At 40.1% G+C, this 21418-nt stretch overlaps 1 non-coding gene and 1 pseudogene across 1 annotated transcript; one reads left to right on the forward strand and one right to left on the reverse strand.

Annotated features, from left to right (window-relative positions):
- LOC144372495 (junctophilin-1-like) overlaps positions 1 to 21418 on the forward strand; it is a 56175-nt pseudogene that overhangs the window by 22778 nt on the left and 11979 nt on the right.
- Trnaa-cgc (transfer RNA alanine (anticodon CGC)) lies at positions 16439 to 16511 on the reverse strand. Its single transcript has one exon. It is a non-coding gene; the product is annotated as a tRNA-Ala (tRNA).

The following is a 21418-nucleotide window of genomic DNA, read 5'->3' on the forward strand; positions in this document are numbered from 1 at the left end:
GGGAAGCAGGAAGGTGTGGTGGGGTCAGCAAAGTGAAGGGGTCCCTGACAGGCAGTCTCATTTCTCTATTAGGAAAATGTCATTACAGAATATTCTACTCTAGTTCACTAACAGTATTCCTTAAGGGTTATAAAACAGGAAATTATGAAAAAAATATTTTTACTCTTATTAATAAATGAGTCAAAATATAATTGTTTGCATCACAAACACTTCATAAATTCTTCCAGCTTCAAGAAGTAGACAGGGGAAGAAGAACTTTCCACATGTGCCAACATGGCTAAAAAAGCCTGGAGGAATGAGAGATTTGTTTGTTTTTTCCCTGTTAAAATGAAAATGCCGTTGTCATTCATACTCCTGGTGTTCCAGGGCACACACTGCAGCCAGAGCCGTGCTCGTTGCTCTTGCACAATCATGGATTGCATTGAGTGGTTCTTTATACTCCTGGTCTGTATGAGGACTTTGAGTTAGCAAGAAACATAAAATGTTTGTTTTCAATCCACAGAAGAGAAGAAGGGATTGCTTGGATATGTTAATTAGGTCAATTTAATCATTCCAGAATTTATTCATATATGAAAACATTCATATATGAAAATTATACGCTGTAAACATATGTGAGTTTTACTTATCAATTATACTTTAATAAGGCTGTAAGGGTGGTTAGGAAAGGCATTTTCTGATGGGTTAAATGGAATTTTTAGGCAAGTTGCTATCTTTGCAGGAGATGCACCAAATAGGTATAAATAACTTTGGGAATTGAAAATAGGCTCTCGGGGCTGGGGATGTGACTCAAGTGGTAAAGTGCTTGCCTGGCATGTGCAGGGCGCTGGGTTCAATCCTCAGCACCATATAAAATATAAAACTAAAGATATTATGTCCACTGAAAATTGAAAAATAAATTAAAAAAAGAAAATAGCTCTATTACTGGATTTTCTCATGACATTTTCAGGAATTTCCCCCCGCACCCTTTGCATCTTTATTAGTGTGAAATTCTCACTTGAATTCTAAATAACTTTCATAAGTCTTAATTAATAAATAATAACTACTGAGCTATAAAGTCAGATAGAATTACTAAAAGATTCTCCTAATAACTAAACATAAATCTAAAGCAAGATATGATGGCTTTTAATAAGAAGTAACTCTGGGGTCTGTACCAGAATAAAATGTTTACTCATACGGTACTGGGAAGGAAAGTGATAATTGTGAGTAGGTTATTTTTAGACTTTAGAGGCCTACTTCATGCTTATTAATCTATACCACATAGATAATAAAAATTCAGTTTTTATACTTTGCATGGAACTTAACACAGATGTCAAGACACTGTAGGTACTCTAAATAGTTGGTTGTGATTGGTTTATCTTCTTTGAATTAGAGGTGTTCTTTAGAGATTTAGAATATGCAGTACAGGCTAAGGTTTAATCAGGTTTCTGACAGTTCATATTTCAACTCGACACTGCTATATTACATATGCATTTTTTAAGTCTTACCGAGGTTGTTGCATACAAGTTGTTCAGTTAAGTAGACATGAAGTTCTTTTGTGGCTAGTGACACCGATTTCCTTGGGCTCAGCTGAAGTACACATAAATGAAATGAGATGAGCAAATGAAGGAGTTGCAGCTTTAGAGGTCCCACTGGCCCATGACCTGGAGACTGTACCTACTCTTTTCACAGGTCTCAGATCAGGTCCCAGGAACAAGAACCCAAGAAATCCACCTGCAGGCAAACTTCATGAGAACATCCTGCTCTGCCCAGGGTACTGGCTCCAACCTGTGTTTTGGTACAAGGATGCCAGAAAGACTCTGGGACCTTAGACTGAGCTGAGGTAGGATATAAAAATTCAGTTTTTATACTTTGCATGGAACTTAACACAGATGTCAAGACACTGTAGGTACTCTAAATAGTTGGTTGTGATTGGTTTATCTTCTTTGAATTAGAGGTGTTCTTTAGAGATTTAGAATATGCAGTATTCAGGTAGAATCTGAGACCTATGACACCTTAGCTTTCTTATCCAAAAAACAGGACAATTTGGCACCTAGTTGTAGGAGATTGGAAGAATTAAATAAGATCAGGTGAATATTTAATAGGTGCTTAATAAATCCTTACAACCAACAATTATTAAATGTTTCCATGCCAAGTATCATGAAAGGCAGCCCTTGCCCTCAGAGATCTCATAGTCTGAGGCAAGAGATTGAGAAGAAATCTCGCACAGGTCATCTAAGATCTTGTAAGCAGTGACAGAGCAAAGGACAATATATGTAAGAGCCCAGCAGAGGGTCCCTAACCACTTGGAGACACTAAGAGACTTTCAAGAGTTCATCTTGAGCAGGGTCTTGAGGGAACATGGAATTTCATAAGGTAGAAAGGGAAGGAATAACTTTCCAAGCACAGGGATCTGCATGGGCAAAATCCTGGAGGATTAAGAGATTTCATTATTTCTTCCCTGAAAAAATGGACATGCTGTTGTCATTTATACCTGTGTGGTTCCAGGGCTCAGAGAGGCGGTGTGTGTGGATACTGGTTAACAAGACTTACTCTGCAGCTGGAGAGTTGGCTCAGACTCTGTGCTGCTGGCTATGGGAGTGGGACACCTGGCTTAACCTTGGCATATCTCACAGTCCTTCATCTGCAGAGTAGAAGAGTGGTAGATGCTTGGCAGACTGTTATGTGCATTAAACTTGAATTGGCAGGTAGACACCAAATATTTATGTTAGAGTGAATTTTGTAACCATTTTAACCAACACGTCTCAAATGCCTACTCCAAGTAAACCAAGCACAGTTGGTACCTTGGGAGAAACCAGGATGAAAAAGATGTCCCTGTCATCCAGGAAGTTGTATGACCAAGTGACAGAGGTGGATATGGAAACAACTAGCAATGCAAGAGCTACATGGAAGCCGGGCAACGTGTGGGAGCAACACCCAAAACAGTTGTTAGAAGGAAGAGAAGGAATTCCTAGGAAAAGAGATTTGGGTATAGAATTGGTACCCAGTGCTGGTTTTAGCCTACTGTGCCTTGGCCTGTGTGACTCGGGGCAGATCTATCCCGGCCTGCCATTTGTTGGCCTGTCTGAGTCGAGGTAACTGACATTGCCTTGGCTTTTCTGTCTTCCTTACAGTGTTCACAGGCCTCCATTAGAACTGAGACTGGAGACATGAATGAGATAGGTCTGTGGTCAGGTTAATCACTCAATAGGCTGAGAGAGGTACACAGAGAGCAGGAGCTGGGAAAGTTGATCTTCAGCAGGGAGAAGTCAAGTTACAGAGAGTCCCTAGGCCCTGGGCGCAGGAGCTCATTCGCAGGATTCCCCTTCACGCCCCTTGGGTCGCTTGTGTTTAGTGGCTGCAGGTTGCATGGCTCCACCAGCTCCCTCCTTCAAAGGAGCTCACTCAGATTTGCAGGGTTGTCACCCCAATCCCATCCCACAAGACAGACCAGAATGAGCCTGTGCTATAATTTGGAAGGTGAGTCTGAGATGAAGGCAATACTGAGGAACCCTGGTCTTCATGCAGTAGGATAGTCCTTCCTCTCCAGGAACTGCAGGTGAGAGATGGGCGTCTTGGTCCCCAGGTCTTCTAACACAGGTCTCCAGCCTATCCTGGCACAGCTCTGTAGTTTCACCTCTTATAAAGGACCCTCCCTCATTTTAGTCAGTGTGGTCCTGGGAAGGAGAGGCAATTAGCCAGCTCAAGCTGGCTCTCATTTCGATTGTGATTCCTAAAATCAGAAAAGAAGTGAACGTGAGCTACATCACCAAGAAATTCAGAGGGGAGAAAGGCGAAATGATTCATCTTTAACATGAGGGCCTGATTTTCTTTTTTCCTCAGAGAGTTTTAGGGAATTATTTTGAATTATTTCTGCAGTATGGGGTAGTGGTTAAGAACACAGACTTGAGAACCAGAAAACTGGCTCTGTTGCTTTGAGTGGCCTCACAAGCAATTGACTTTGCATCTCCATGCCTTGTTTCCCTCATCTGTAAAGTGAGGGTGATTGTTGATAGAACCCACAGGGTTAGTGTGCACGCTCGATGATTTGCTATGCCGTAAGCATTTGAAATGCTGCTCAGCATCTGTGAGCTCTCTTACCCCTTAATGGGGCACATCAAGAGTTGTTCTGCTGTCACACTGGATATAGGATACTGCTTCTGAGGCACTGTACCCAGTGGGACTGTTGGTGCTCATAAGTCTCACTGCAGAAATTCTCATCCAAATTCCAGTTTAGGGTAAATAGTTTTAAGTACATTACATACACATCTGAAAAAAAAATAAAAAGAAGAAGAAGAAAGCCCAGGCTGCACCTCTGTTTAAGTTCCTGAAGCTGATCCAGGGTGTATGCAAACTGTGGCTATAGAGACAGATACTTGTACTGCAGGTTTCCCTTCTGAAACTCAGTCTGACCTGATTCTCCACTGGGTGCATCTGCTACAAAAGTTTAAACAGCTGTGGGCTGAACATGGGCTGCTTTGTTCTGGGTCTCACCTTGCTGAGCAGGACTTGATTGGAGTTCTCAACACAACTACCAACCTACACACCTGCGTTTTTGTATTGCTACCTGCATTACTTTAGTCAGCCTGTTCAGAAGAAACAGCCAGATTTTAAAATATGAGGAAATTCTTAGACTAGTCTGCATTTCACAGTGTGAAATGTCTGTCTTAAGCTTATTAGAACATCTTCATTTTATCCTTATCTAAGTGTGTCTGTGTAGGCTTTGGGGAAATAAGTGAAAAGCAGTTTCTCTCTGTATATACAGTAGGGTAGATTTATAGTCTATAAAATGACACTGGAAGAATTAATTTAAAATGGGAGCCTATAAGTCAGTCCTCCAGACCCAGTCACCCTGGGTTTTGTGGCATGAAAACTTAGACCACTCTTTTTTATTAACACGTGCTTGTCAACGTGACTGTGAGCAAACACTTCGGGGTATAGAAGGAGTTCTGGAGGGAGCTGTGGGTTCCCTCACTGTGACATAAGAAGAAGAGTAGGGGACATGACAGAATCCACTGTGTTTTTCAGAATCATTTAAGTGCTGGATAAAGCTTAGAGGAGCAGAGGGACTTATCCATGTGGAAGCTTCAGGAAAGACCTCATAGGAGGAAAGATGGTTAGAGTTGGATCCTGAACCATGAGAAGGGTTTGTTCTACACAGAGTGTGGAAAAAAAGGGTTCCAAGTGGCTGTGGGTGGCAAGGGCAGCACAGTGGGTATCTGAGGGCCTTCTTGGAACATACCCAGCTCCTGGTGTGCGGTGGACGGGTTATGATTATCGTGCATTTTTCAATTAAATATCCTTGGGATTGTCACTCTCTTTTTTAGCATCTAAAGCTTTAATTACCATTATTAATCTGTTAGACCATCCTGCTGTTCTTGCTAAGCAGATTTGCATTATCATCTTTCTCAGCAGCTAGTGGCATGTCTGTGATGGATATCGTCATTGCTGCTCCTGCAGTTAGGTTAGGCCACCTTGGTCATTTCCTTTCAATCCTATGTAAAGAAATGAAAATCAGACCCATGTGAACTATTGCTCCATTTTCTCAGGACGATTTCTATAGAAAAAGTTTTTTCCCCATTATTAAAGTTTGCTTGGTTTAGTGGGTCCTGAGTTTTTCGTGTAGATGTATTTCTTTGGACTAGTTTGCTGGTGTCCCTCAGTTTACACAGCAGCTCTCCCATGCCTTTGGCTTCACGTGTGGATGAGCCTGTGGTTGCCCAGCCATAAACTCTCTGGTAAAATCTTCATTCCGTGCGCAAAAGGAGTGTGTAATTTGAGAGTCATCATAAAGTGAGTCAGCTCTACACAGTTCAAATACTGACTAGCTTTTGTCTGAAATATGTGAACAAAAGATTCTCCAAATCACTTAAGGCTGTCATTAAAATTATGTGAATCTATGGTTTTGTGCCCTCTAAAGAGGATGCACCCATTCATCTTTGGAGAGACTAAGGGCTTAACATTCTTTGGGTTTCACCTTTGTACTGCAGTGTGTCCTTGGCTTTTTGTGTGCTCCTTAACTATCCTCTTGTTTTATTTGCTCTCTACTTATATCTGCCTCCCAGTTCCTCATTTGTATTTCTTTGCCCACTTCCCCCTTTTTGAATGCCAACACCAAAACAGTGGATTTGAATGAAATGTATAGTCAGAGGGAAAATTTATATTGCTGGATGGAATTTATCCTTCTTCAAAAGTCTCTGATGTTTGCCTTTAAAAAAGAAAGGAAAAAAAATAAAAAGAAACTGACTCAATAGTTTGTTGTTCAATTAGTATACTAGGCAAAAATAGTTAACTGATTGTTAAATTGCATGTGAATACCATGTCAACTAATTGTTAAGCTGCCAATGTATACCAGTACAATTTAGTGATCGTTTTGAAGTGATTTCAAGGATTGTAAGAAAGATAAGCATTTGAGTTGTCTCTAAATTTTGTAGCCCATGTTTTTTAAGTATTTTTTTTTATTCCTGGGGACTATTAATAACATCTGTACGTAATTTTTTTCTTTAACATTATGGGGAACAAATAGAGTTTTTTACCCTCAGTATTTCTTAGTAGGTCATTTCTCATATATAAGTAAGCACTCTGGAATGTAACTGGGGTCTCTCCACCGTAAGTGCATGTATCAATAGTCTGGTGGTAAATTCAGAGCAGCATTCTGCCCACCCAGGGCTCTGTCCCACACACATGCACTTGTTATTCCAGACACTTTTTGAGTCTTTTAACTCGATTATATTTTCCATTTGATTTTCATTATAAACACTTAATGGGAAAGTCTTGTTTTATAAGCATAATTCAGTTTGGCAAATATTTATCACTTAGTTTTTGGGCAGTCCCTGGAAGGCTTATTAGGAAGACCAAATATGCACACAGTGTAAATTAACCATCAATGTAAGAAAACTGCCCAGTAAAAATTTCAAAAGCAAATTATTTCATCCCTGTTTCCATGAACTTCTAGTGTTATGGAGAAGATAGAACTAAGTAAGTATGTTTGTTTTATAGGGTTACATAGTTGAAATAAGCACAGGTGGATTAGAGAGAGAGGTTTCATTTAAGAAATGGATTGTAAACAGTGTTTTAGAAGAAGAGGGGGCTGCCTTGGAAAGACTTGGCACGCTTAAAACGAGAGTCAAGAGAAACAAACTGGAACTTATGACCAGGAAGGGTTGGTCAAAGGTACCCACCCACCAACTGTGGGAGTGCAGCATTGCCTTCTGAAAACTTGTTAACAGGATGTATTTTAAATGGATCAGGCTCTGGCCATATGTTTACAACTTGTATTTTTTTAAATTTTAATTTTATTTATTGATGATTCATGTTCAGTTGTTCAAAATTTGAAAATTACAAGATGGTTTAGACCAAGTTTAAATCTCTCCCCCACTCCTAACTCCAGCTAACCAGGAACCTTTCCTGAAGGCAGCAAATGTTATTAGTATTGTTATAAATTTTTTCCTAATATTTATATATCCAAATGTAAGTTTATCCCCCTTGATGCAGATGTTCACATACCACATATTTAGTTACTTTCCAAAACCTTTTGGGTCCAGATATGTTTTAGAATTCAGAACTTACTGGATTTTAGAAAAGGAATATAGTGCATATAGCATAAATTACATGATATCCTCAGGGGGTCTGAGCAGCACCTGGTAATCAAACACATTATTTCTCCAGGGAAACTGAATACTCACACTAAGAATAAAAAATAATGAACCATAAATGCCTGTCAGTTGCATCCAGGTGTTACTGTCAAGTTTTCGCACTAAACTTATAAAAAAGAGAGATTTGGGTATTTTTAAAGCTTTTTAGATTTTGAAATTAAATGCAGATAAAGGATCATAGTTTGTAATATGCACCATCTACACCCTAGATTTTTGTTACTTTTTTTTTGCGGGCTTTTTTGCTTGGTTTTTGTTGTCGTTGTTTAACAATATATATTGGAATTCATCCCATGTTCTCACACAAAGAGCTTCCCTATTCTATAAGCAGTTAAAACTAACTCACATGCTAGACTTGTTAAATCACCATATGTATTTCAGCTATTTTTTATGTATCTGTATGACTCATATTGGTCCTTTTACTAGCGTCACATATCTAGATCAAGTCACTGATTTCTAATATAAGGCTCATTAATACCATAATGTGTGCTGGAAAAAATATTTTCAGATATAGTTTCTCTACTGAAACTATGGGGGAAATTGTGCAATTTACCTGAGCCAGTAGTAATACTATGCAATATTAATTTGTTCATTGTTATGGGGGGAGCCTTTAACTTAATTTGTATTCCTTATGAGAAGGAAAAAAATTTAGCCCTTTGCTAAAATAACATATTCAGGTTTATTTGTAATATATTATCATTATTCTCTGCAGGCAAATCACTAGTAGGCAAGGCAATAGGCTGCTTCAATAGTGGTGACACTTTATTTAATTGGTGTGTCAGCAGATGACTGAAAGGAGAAAGACTTGTAATAGCATGCACAGTTGTCACCATGCACCGGTGTTTGGACGGAGAAGTCTGACTAAATAAGGCAATGCCCAAGTGAGCCTTATCAGCGTTTGACCGGAATATGGGCTAGCAGCTGATACCCAGTGCCTGTACAGTGGCTCTGCCATTCCTTCGCTTCTTGGAAGATGTGTACTTATCACATCAAAAGTTACTGCCTATAATGCTCGGAGTTGTTGCACCTGCATGTATTTCGTATAAAGTTGATTAAGAATGGCACCTAAGTCTCTAGAGAGGATAAAGGGGAGAGTTCGGTTTACTGTTCCAAAAATGTGTTATGCATGTAAGCATACTTATTTTTAGTGATGTGTCAGTGGAGAGTTTGTTTAGGAGTTGGTTCACCAGCCCTGGCTCCTGAAGGTCTTTTCCCCAAGCACCACAGTGCCTCCCCAGCTGGCCTGAGGCTCAGGGACAGAGGTGGGGGTCCAAGGGAGGGAAGTTTGCGATCACTGCCACCCCTTGGACTCAGTAGGTGCAGGAGTGGGGAGAGGAAGGGTCATGTGTAAATCCACTAGCACACCACTGTGCTTTTCTTTTTCTTCACCTCTGTGTCCTTTATATTTTCTGCCAGTTTATATATTTGTGAAAAGAAAATGGAACAATTTTTTGTAGGATTAAATCCAAGGTTCATTTTAGTGGCCAGCAGGTAACTATTTTCAGTGCTATGTTAGTGCTCACGGGACAACCTGGGCTTCTGAGCAGGGCTTGAGAGGAGTTTCTGTGTATGCACAGGCACGTGGTTAAAGAAGTTTCTGAAACTGATGATTATAATGTGCCACTATCAAGTAAAAATAAAACCAAAAGATAAAAACAAATGTGTGGGATCAGAGCTCTGAGCTGGGTTGGTAACATGTGTCCATCCTCTGATGATCTGGGTATCTGTCCATCTTCCCTCCTTCGCACCTTAGCCCTTCAGCATAGAAGGGTAAAGTATTCCCAATCCTCAGCTCTACCTTCTCATAGGCAACCAGCCGAGGAAAGCCCCTCTCATTTTCTCCTTTCCCAGGCTCATTCCCTGTATAACACATTGAGTAACGTGTGTCCATTACATGTCATTGATGATGTATAAATTGAAAAACATGGCATTATTCTATTTTTGGGGTTTACACAAATGACACCATGCCACACAGCTCATTTCCTTTTATTTAGAATCTTTTTCATCTTGTAATATTACATTTTTCAGTTTTATATGCATTTATATTTATACATATATATTTTTTTCTGCTGTGTTTTGAAATTGATCCATGTGTCACATCTACTCTGTTGATCCTGCCTTTCATAGTATTCAAAAGTGTACATACACCACATTTGCCTTATTACAAGCAGTATAATAATCATTGTATTAAATATTAAAAAAAACCCAAAATGCCATTTATTAAAATGCCTCTAGTAAAACAATGGGGTACCTGTTTCAATTCAAATAAACACTCTCAAGTTCTTAACTTGTTTTCCTACAATGACTGTTGGTGCCCACCACAGCATAGTATTGTGAACCACTCTGGCCTGACGGCCCAGAAAAAGATGTAATATTTCTGATGGAATGTGGAATGCATTTTGTGGTTGGGTGTTCTGTTTTAAAATAAACTATTCATACATCTTCTCTAATAATAGTTTGGAACTTTGATAGGGAAAGGTTGATGGAAGATTCTAAGGATGGTAGGCACACAAGGGGGACTCGTCTGATTGACTCCATAATCTAAGGTCGTAGAATGTGGGAAGGACACATGCTTTCAGTCAGGCAAAGTCTTGGCTCCACCTAGAGCAAGTTATTTTAACTTGTGTTACCTTTGGTGTCTTTATTAGGAGACTTACAGAGCCCTCCTCATAGGGAAATCAAAAGGATTAAATGAGTCCGTGTATGACCTGAATTTTGTGTAATGTCCAACCTGTACTGAGCCTTCAATAAAGGGGCAGCTAGGGAAGATCTCCCAGCCTTGGGTTGGATTAGACAGCTTCACAAGTATGTTTCTGAGGTCCTTGGTCACTCGACGCAGCCACACCCCAGCCTCGCATCTGCTACAATGTCAAAGGTGGCTGCTCTTCAGCTCTCTCCTGGAAGGAGGAGGCTGATGGTGGGTGGTACCAGTGTTTAGAAGAAAAGGGCAGGGAGTGGGAGGGGGAAATCCAAGAAGATTTATGCCATGACCTCAGATCACAGAAGTCTGGATGTGAGGGGATGAGTGTGGAATGAGTTGGGTCGGGTTTGGGGCAGCTCCCGCTAACCACACAGGACAGATGAAAACAAATCTACCTGTGGCTGTGAATCTGGGACTTGGTACTTGGATTCCCAGCAATCACAACTTTCAGCATTTTTTTAAATATATATAGACTCTCACTAACAAGAATGTTCTTGTCAAACTTTCAATCAGAAAGTTGTCCATAGACACTGGCTTCCAAACAAGTGTGGGGTCATTTCAGTGTGTTGGATACCAAGGTTGGGTCGGTTGGAGTGAAATAATTGGATAAACACATCTGCCCACTTAGTATTTTCAGCTCCCTTAACCAAAGTGGCTGGCTGAGGGATCAGTAGGGCTTTTGTTCCTACTATATTAAGGCAAGCCTTACATGCCCAAGTGACCACTGGTGACATTCTGATCCAGGGAGGTTCATGGTAGACAGAGTGAGTTTAGCAATGCTAGCTAATTTCCAGCCAGTGATTGATTTTATCTGTAGCTCACAGAATTGATGCAAATCCCCTTTATCACAACAATCAATGTTGTGAGAGTTCACTTTTAAATACAAAGTTTAAGATGTTTGAGACTTAAATACAAAAACCATTATGATAAGCAAATGGGCATCTCAAGTTGGCAGATTTTCCCCATAGTGTTCTAATCTCCCCAGCTGACAGGCAGAATGGTGTGGGGGAAAGTGCCTAGGGTTTATCATTAAACATGGCCTACATCACTGCTAGTTCTGCTGTCCAATGGTGTGTACTTTAGACCAGGATCTATTGTATCCAAACATGTATTATTATACATGAAATGGACAGAATAATAACTTTATTGTGTTGTTGTGAATGTTTAATAATTTTGGCCAGGTACAGCAGCACATGCCTGTAATCCCAGCTACTTGGGAGGCTGAGGCAGGAGGATGGCAAGTTTAAGGCCAGCCTTAGTGACTTAGCAAGATCCTGACTCAAAATAAAAAATAAATTAAAAGGACTAGAGATGTAACTCAGTGATAGAGCACCACTAGGTTCAGTCTCCAAATGCAATTCAACCTAATTATTTTGTTCATAAAGTATTCAGCAGAGTGTTGAGGATGTAATACTCAATAATCGGACAGTATTACATATTTTCATACCAATAGGGTATATGTATCTATATGCATGTTATAGTTATAAATCAAAATTAAAATTTTAATTTTCACATTCCTCTCAGGATCTTAATTAAAATAGCTCCTTGAATTAATTTAACTCTAGAATGGTTAGGTGCTCTTGGCCAGGCGAAACCCACAGGAAATGATGTCTTACTCTCTCTCCTCAATTTCCCAATCATCCACCTTTGTCTCCGCTGATCCTTGCTGGTTTTCCTCCTTCCTACCTCCATTCACTTCATGACTAACAAGCAAGGCAAGTGCATTGATAGTATAACCAAGAATAAAAACAAATATTGGCTTTGCTGAAGAGTAGTCCAGTTCTTGGCAGTAGCCCAGTTCTCTGCCCTCCCTGAACATGATGACCTTACAGGCCATGAGGGTGGCAGGTCACCCCCTACCGGAGTTTCACCACCTATGGATAAAGAAGTGATACCTTTTGGCCAACCCATTAGCAGTCTTTGTGCGTTGTATCTTGCGTGTGTCTGTTCTGATGCCTCCTGGAACTGAACAGGCTAGGATCATAATGCCTGTATAATTATATAGATTGCATGTCATGCAAACACTTGGGATACACACATGATGGTGGAGCAGGGGTGCCACTAACTGACTAGGCCTGGCTTCCTGGTCTACATAAATCTGTTGGAATGAAATCAGCTCTGAGATCTGAATTTCTGTAAAATGTATTAACATAATAGTAGTGCTGGGTTGACGTGGCTGGCTACAGGATAAAGATTTTGGCTACCATTCGAGATCCACTTACTAAAATAATCAGCTGTTCGCATACGTCTATTGCTAGACTTTTCAATCTGTAGTTACAAAATACAATAATTTCGTGGATAGGCCCGTTATTTAGCATTCTTTGTCATTCAAATAATAATTTTAGAAGGTATATATGCCTCTTCCCACCTGAATCTAATACCTCTAACTTTATTTTACCAAAGCAAAATAATTCATTTGATTTACTGGGAAGATTGTCATCTCTTAGAAAAAGCAGATGTCTACTTTTATTTATTTTTATTTATTTATAATAAATGAATTTCCCTAGAAATGAAAGTGTAGCTGCAGCAATTATTGATTATTCAAGCTGAAGGGAATTTTAGAACTCTTCAGTTTTCCAGTGGTTTTTCAAAGTGTGTTCCTTAGACTTCGCAGGTCTTACAGAGCAGCTGTTGGTAGGAGCCAGGAGAAAGCTGAGGAGGTGGGAGATAGGCACCTGTAAGCCAGAACATGCACTTCTGTCTCTTTCCATAGGAAAGGGAGAGAAAGTGTTAAATTTCTTATAAGAAATAGAATTGTTATAACAACCTAATTTGTCAGACAAAGAAACCAATCCATTGCAGATATGGTAAAAGCCCTCTGGCTATAAATGAGAAGGAAGACATGGGCAATAGAAGGAACCCAAATCTAAATCTCTGGAACACCCATGCAGAGCTTCCCCTCAGCCAGTCCCCCCAGCAAGCTCCCAGCTGCTGCCTGCCTCAGGAAGGGGACAAGGAGAAGGATGGGCCTGCCAGCCATGTTTTTAGAGCACTCATTTTGGTGCTTCTGAGGATAAGAAAACTGAAAGTCTTTGATATGACTTTTACTCTGTTTCTGTTTACCTGTTTTATTTTCAAACTTTAAGCCCAATGTCAGGTAAGAATTACTGTTGACAGAAATTTATATCAGCTCCCAAAAAACTGCATCCATGTTGAAACTTTGAACATGGTCATTTGAAGGCAGAGTGCACCTCATAGCAGGTCTTTGTTGCTCAAGGAAAGTGGATCCAGTGACCCTAGACAGGAAATGTCCTTAGGCCAGCCAACTCTTGAGTCAGAAATAGGGACTTTGTGTTTTCCATTGCCACTATTGGTACTTCCAGAGTAGAAAGAGTGGACTTGTGGACTGTAATAACTTCTAACTGGTAATAACACTGTAATAACACTGTGAACCCATTTGTCTTGTTTCACTATTTGCAAAACTCTTGCATACATACTTCATTATGTCCCCACAACAAGCATGCTGACTGTACCACTTCTACACCTGCAAGATTTAAGTAGTCTGCCCAGTGTCAGACAGCTTGCCACAGGCAGAACAGAACCCAAATCCAGGCTTTCTGCATACCACCCCCTCACCTCCTGCTGCCTTGTGTCATCTGGGTGGTTCCATTCACTGCTGTCCCTCTCCAAGGTAAAGGGGTAGGACAATACATTGCCTTATGCTGTACTTGGTCACTGTTTTCTGGTTTCAGTTTATAAAGATACAGAAGTATTGCATAGACTGCTTCCGTCTGCTTAGAAAAGGAGGAAATAGGATTTTATAGTCATATTTTCTTATGTTTACTTAAACTCTGGGAAAATCCTTTTTTAAAAAGACAACACTGGTTGGGTGTGGCTTGGTTACTATTGGGATGAATGGGAGATTTGTTCCTTTCTTGGAGATGGGGGGGGTGCGCAGTACCAGAGATTGAACCCAGGGGCACTTAACCACTGAGCCACATCCTCACATCCTCATCCCTTTTATTTATTTATTTATTTTTATTTTGAGACAGGGTCTAGCTGAGTTACTTAGGGCCTCGCTAAGTTACTGAGGCTGGCTTTGAACTTTGTAATCCTCCTACCTGAGCCACTGGGCCTGACATCCATTATTTTGTAATATATTCTTGACCCATGTGAATCTACTGCTTATCTAGAAACTTGTTTTAATGTTATTTAATCAAATGAGTAAATATTCTATATATGAATTTAAGTGCTTATTCTGTGCCTGGCTTTGTCTATGTGATCTGTGTTAGGACTTTACACGTGTTTTCTGTGGTCCGTATTTAAACCTGAAAGTTAGGTTTCACCATTATTTATGTTACCAGGTGAAGAAACTGAGGCATAGCCAGGATGAGTAGCTAGCCCTGTGTTTCAGGCTCATGATTGTGAGAACTCACATCTAGCCAGATTGATTCTAAAACTCTGCTTTTAACCACTATAGGAATGGATTAGACCAACAGCAAGAAACTCGACTTTGAGTGCATTCTGATATGATGTAAGAGGTATTTTTAGTTTGGAGCTTTTGAAGTTCATGAATCCTAAATAATGTGTCTATATCTCTGGAGCAAATCCAGAGAGACCGTGAAATTCCCATTATGCTAATCTAATCCAAGGATTACATTTATGCTGTGTTTGTAACAATATGCTGTGGATTGAAGTGGGCTGGTTTTCAGAGCCAAATATTACAAGTGCAAAGACACCTGAGGACATTCCCAGGGCAGTAGGTGGGGAGGAAACAGCCAGAGCCTCCAGATGGCCAGAGCACAGCAGTGACCAGGATGAGATGCAAGTGTGGCCTCAGGGTGGCCTGGCAGGCAGGAGGCTTCATATACCACCCGTAGGGCATGAAGTGCCTGCCGTGGAGGGTTTGGCAGTGTCACCTCCGAATCCCAGTAACAAAGACGCTGACCCAGCTCAGCAGCTCACACACTAGCAGCATCTCAGCATCCCACCAGGCCAACAAGAGATGCTACCACTTGACACATTCCTTATGTTGGAGTAAAATCATTTGAAGAATTAAGTGCAGCTGACGATCATTTATTCATTGATATTGTCCATCATACTAAGAATTATTTATTCCTGAAAGGTCATTATATCCAAGAATCAACACAGGGAAATGGATATGTTAAGAAAATTTTTAAAAATTCTATCTGGAAGAAAATGGTCATCTCACAGTAATTTGGTTAATGAGGGAAAGCATTGACAGAGTGGAAAGAAAGACCACCATCAGAGAATTTTAAGCTTGACTAGATGGTCGGTGTGGACGTGTATGTGTACAGGAAAAATTCTCATCTTCAGTTCACACCAGCTAGTTGTGGGAACCACCAACTAGCTGATAACCTAGTGTGGATTATGGAAGATACTCCTTGTAAATTTCTAATTAATGTAAATTAACCCTGGCACATAATCAGCACTCAGTAAATGTTAACCATAATCATCATTATCATCATCATCAATACTGGCTTGCTTAACTTAGTACAATCATGATTCCTGTGTATTTGACTTTCCATCAATAATACTTTATAGATTGCAAGTCACTGACCAGGAAGGGTCCTTTGTATATTGTCCTATTACTTCTACCAACTTGGCCAAACTGACCTCCTCTTCACAGAGGGCAGAGTTCACAAGTCCTCTCCCAGCTCACGCCTTCACAACTTTGAATAAACCTCTTGCTCAGGATAAGTGGAGCATGAGCCCAAGGCCCCTGGGGACCTGTCTTATCCATTCATCCCTCTTTTCCCTAAAAACAAGAAATTTGGCTTCACCTCCCTTATTTCTGGCTTCTGTACTTGGAACTCATTTGTTTAGTGGTATGTCCTTTCCTGGCCTCCTTAAGAACTGTGGAATAATTTGTCTTCTCCAAGACCATAATTCATTTTAATCTTGGGAGTATTGTGATCTATATATGTGTGTTAATTGCTAATAATTACAGGGAAATACACAGAACAGCAAAAATTGGAAATATTTAGGAATTTTTAGAAGTATATCTTTAGGGGAGATTTTTAGAACAGCAGATTCAGAAGGGGCATGGGAGGTGGATATGATCAAAGTATTTTATATGCATGTATGTTCTGTATAATTAAAATGCATTAATTTTATTTTTTTTATATTTATTACTTATTTATTTTTGTGGTGATTCTGGGGATTGAACCCAGGACCTTGTGCATGCGAGGCAAGCACTCTACCAACTGAGCTATATCCCCAGCCAAAATGCATTAATTTTAAAAAGAAAGAAATATGTTTAGAACCTCTAATAACACTCATTTCCATTTTTTTATTAAGACCAAAATTGGCCTCTGTTAGTTCCCTGTCTTGATTCTAACCTAAGTAAGATGAATTTTTCAGAAATCTTTCTTTTTCTCAAAACAAAGAATGGGGAAGGATGACTTCATAGCTTTGCTTTTGGAAGAAAAGGTGATGCTTTTTGGAGTAGTTACAGTAAAGTGCTATGAGGGGCCTTATGTTCCCATTATCTGTTGTGATGTGGCCACAATTATGTCTCCTTGGCAGCATCCACGTGGCAGATTCTTGATCCAGATAGTAAATACATGACTTATTGATACACATATTTATGTGGAAGAATCTCACACATTTTTCATTGTCATGCTGTTTTTAAGAATGAGCCTGGAGGGCTGGGGATGTGGCTCAAGCCGTAGCGCGCTCGCCTGGCATGCGTGCGGCCCGGGTTCGATCCTCAGCACCACATACCAACAAAGATGTTGTGTCCGCCGAGAACTAAAAAATAAATACTAAAAATTCTCTCTCTCTCTCTCCTCTCTCACTCTCTCTTTAAAAAAAAAAAAAGAATGAGCCTGGAGCTGGGCACAGTGATGCATGCCTGTAATCCCCAGGAGCTGAGGCAGGAGGATTGCAAGTTCAGAGCCAGCCTTGGAGCTCAGTTGAGATCATCTCAAAATAAAAATCTTTAGAAAGGGCTGAGGATGGAGCTCAGTGGCACAGAGCTTGCCTAGCATGTATAACATTGACTTAGCTCCTACAGCACCACCAAAATAAAAGTTTAAAGGGAGAGAGGGACTGGAGGTGTAACTTAGCGTTAGAATACTCCTGGATTCAGTCCCCAAGTACCACAAAACATTATCATTATTCTTATCATTGTTAGGGAGCCTGGAATGCATTCAGGAAATAAGGTGGAATCTTATTTATTGAAATATAGAATTAGCTCTCCGAAAGCTCAGAGCACTAAAGGTAGTATGGGATTTATTTTTGAGTCATGTTTTGATGCTATTCAAAGCATAATTATATTCAGTGCCACATGTATGCCTTCCAGTAAAAAGAGACACCTCTGTTTTGATACATGCACCTCTGTGTGGCCACTATGTAGATCAGTTTAAAAGTCTGTATCCCTGACTACATGTAACCAAATAGTCTGCTAATGGCTCTTTTGTTAAGGACATTTAAAAATGGTTTCATGTTAACTGACTAGTCTATGTGGGCAAATATACTTCAACATAACATTTCTAAGATGGTTTTTCTACTTATTCCAGAAAACAAAAGTCAGGTCTATTATTTACTACCTACTTGGATAGTAAAGTTTATTAAGCAAAGAAACCAAATAGAGAGATTTGGTTGACAGCAAGAAATATTCCAAGCAGTCCAAGGAAATATCTGCAAACTAAATAGAAAGAAACTCTGGTTTCTAGATCTAAGCACTTCTAGATCTGCAGCAAGAATATGATCACATACATAGGCTGGATTTTCACTCTGCAGCTAGCAAAATGGGAGCATCAGCACCACATACATAAGTACCCCAGGCAAAAATCCTTGACTTCTAAGTTCCTGAAAAGTTAACCATTTTCTGATTTGCTGGACAGAGTGATAAATCTGGCTTTAGGCTAGCTTTGAGCTGGGAGTATTTGTAAGACCTCAGCACCTATTCCGGAGAAAGCTGCTTTTTACATTTTTCTTAATTTTAATGATTTAAGGGCATTTCCAGCCCATTTTTCTTCTATAAAGTAACAGCATAACTCCAGGTAGGAGCTCAGCCTTGTGTCTGGCACACAAGTGTTTACAGCTGATGGCTGTGGAAGTGGAGGGGCAGATGGGAAAGAATCAGTTAGAAGCAAGTGTTTCTCACAGTCCACTTCTAAAAGCTCAGAGACCTGAGAAGGCTAGCTTTATGTGTGCATGGAATTTCCTCTGAGGCTCTCTCCATAGATATGTTGTACTTTATAAATTCCTACCTGTAAATGGGTCTTTGGAAAATTATTCTACAAATATTCCAGTGGTCCTCAGCCAGGGGCGAGGGCCTCTTTTCTTCTCCTTTGATTATTGTCCATGTTTTCTCAGTCGACTCTTGGAAGTTTTTGGTGGCATTTCCGTCGGTCTCTGCCACAGTTCATCCTCCCCAGAAGATTCTGCTGAACACTTGGGGAGTAGGAGTCCAGCCCCGTGCATGGTGGGGCATATAGTGCAGCAGAATCCCACACATCCTGATACCAAGCCAGAGCACAATTGGATTATGTCAAAGGTGCCACGTGTGTTCGCTGTGTTTCTTCACAGTGCAGGCCAATTTAAATATAGCCTACTACCACAACTTGTCCAGAATTAAAATAGCACAGAACAAGTGGCAAATGGCAGGGACTAGGGCTCTTTGCCAGGAGATGGCTAAGGTCCGGGAAAAATGGGCTTTTGAGCTAGACCATAGGGCTCAAAATAATGACAGGAGATGGAATACCCTGTGATCCCGCAGTGTGGCTTACATTTCAGGTGAGTGCACGTTCTCAGAGCATGGATGAGAACACTAGTTCGACACCTAGGAGAGTAGAAGCCCATTTCAAAAACTGAGTAAAATGGGCTACATTATTTTAAAAAATAAAATCTGGTTTCTGAATTCTCTGGTTCGATGATTCTCATCAAGCATCAGGGTCAGTGCCATTGCAATTGTGTTTTCCAGGCAGAGGAGACTTTAACCATGAATTGAATTACATAATAGCCCTGTAATAAAACCTCATTTGACAAAGGAGGCTGGTATTGTACATAATGAAATTATAATTAAAAACTATGAGCAGCCCTAATTTAACAAGTTGCCAAGGCAGAGTTAGTAGTCAGTACAAGAGGGTTAAACTGTTTGTTCCTGAAGTTTTTTGTTGGGTTGGTTGGTAGATTTTCAGTTTTTTCAAAATAAAACCAAAAATAGTTTTATTAAAAGATAATAAATACAGTTAAGTATTAGCTCCAAGCGAAAACAAACCAAAAAACCTTCAAGTAGTCCTAAGTGTTTAACATTGGTTGCTGCAGATAATATTCCAAATATAAATATTAAAAATGTGCATATATTATGCATATTTACATTTATTTATGTATTCACTCCAAATTCACTGTCAAGAGTAAGCCTACCAAGCATACATTTAATACTTCTTTAGATGTTTTTAATAATACAAAGGACTCATCATCTTATAGCATTTAAATTCATAGTTATGGTTGACGTGGTTAAGGTGATAGTTAAGATTACAAAGCAGATTTAAAAATAAAATAATTCTTCTAATTTAGAGTGGAAAAGATCGTGCTTCAGAAATTAAATTTGGAATTACAGAAGCAAGGAAGACAAACTGCCTTCTGGAATTCTCCACCTTATACTTTAACGAGTAATTTGCAAGAAGCTATTTGTCATACTAGTGTCACTCGTGGTGACGTGTGTGTCTGTGTGTGTGTGTGTGTGTGTGTGTGTGTGTATGTATGTGTATGTGTGTGTGTCTCTGTGTCTGTCTGTCTCAGCACTCAGGCCATGCAGCAGCACCCCCTCAGACCAATATCAGAACTTTGTTCATCTCACTCTGCCAAACAAGATCATTTGAGCTGCTATGACTGACATCTCAGAAAAACATTACAGAGAAATTCTCATTTGAAATTGACTTGCCAGCAGTCTTCATCTGCCAGAGAGAAAATTAAGGGGAAAGCAGCTTTCATTTCACATGCAGAATTTCAGAGGGGCTGGAGCTGGATAATGATGATGCAGGCAATCATCATTGCTTTCTGTGGTTCCTGTTACCTGCAGCCAGCCGTGGTCCACAGATATTAAATGGAAAGTTCTGGAAATCCCACGATTTATAAGTTTTATTATAGTATATTGTTACTCTTTTTATTTATTGTTCTATCTTTTTATTATTGGTAATTCGCTGCTGTGCCTAATTTATAAATTAAACTTTACCACAGTTATATACATATAGGAAAATACAGTACATCTAGTGTTCAGTACTGTCTGTAGTTTCCGGCATCCACTAAAATAGCCATTCCCCATAAGGAGGGACTATGGCATATATAGTGAGTATGGAGAGAAAAGTGAGTGTATATGTAGAATTAGCAAAGTTGCCTGTGTGCCCAGAATGGCAAATAATTATGCAGAAGCATTTCTAGGCATTTGTAGATCTAGGCATTTGTATGTTGAGGTTTTGTTTGAGGTAGAAAATAGCAGTAGATTATCATGAAATAAGGATTTGGTATCAAGAAAGACAGGCCAGGGTGATTATTCTCAGGAACACAAATTCAAACGTGCTCTGAGGGGCTGGGGTTGTAGCTCAATGGTACAGCACTTGCCTGGCATGTGTGAGGAGGCACTGTGTTTGATCCTCAGCACCACATAAAAATACAGGTATTATGTCCACCTAAAACTAAGGAAAAACATGTAAAAAAAAAAGCGATCTGAAACCTGAACATGCATCCATAGGAATAACAAGGAATGGGGAGTGTTCGTGAGGTCCAGGAGAGCTCCTAACAGCACAGAAGGCAGCAGTGAGCAGCCTCCAGCTTCTAACACTGTGTCCTTGTCATGGGTACACAGAGGCTTCTTAGCTCTCCTCCTGACTCTGGAACAAATGCCACTACCAGAGTATTCCAGGTCCTCCTTGGAAAAAGGCCTGTCTACTAGAGCTGTGGGTTCTATACCTGTCCCTAATGGAAGGGAGGTCCCTTCAGGGTGGGCCTCTTCTGGACATCATGGCTGATTCTCACAGCCTCCCCTTTCCTCAGTGACTTTCATGTGTTCGGGTAACTGGTTGACCCCAGGGACCTATATGACACGATAACAGGGCTTTCTGTGCCCCCATTTCCTTCATGACAAGACAAAGCATAGAATATGAACCTGTCTTCCAAC

This window comes from Ictidomys tridecemlineatus, unplaced genomic scaffold (genome assembly GCF_052094955.1).
Source record: "Ictidomys tridecemlineatus isolate mIctTri1 unplaced genomic scaffold, mIctTri1.hap1 Scaffold_110, whole genome shotgun sequence".
NCBI classification, from domain to species: Eukaryota; Metazoa; Chordata; class Mammalia; order Rodentia; family Sciuridae; genus Ictidomys; species Ictidomys tridecemlineatus.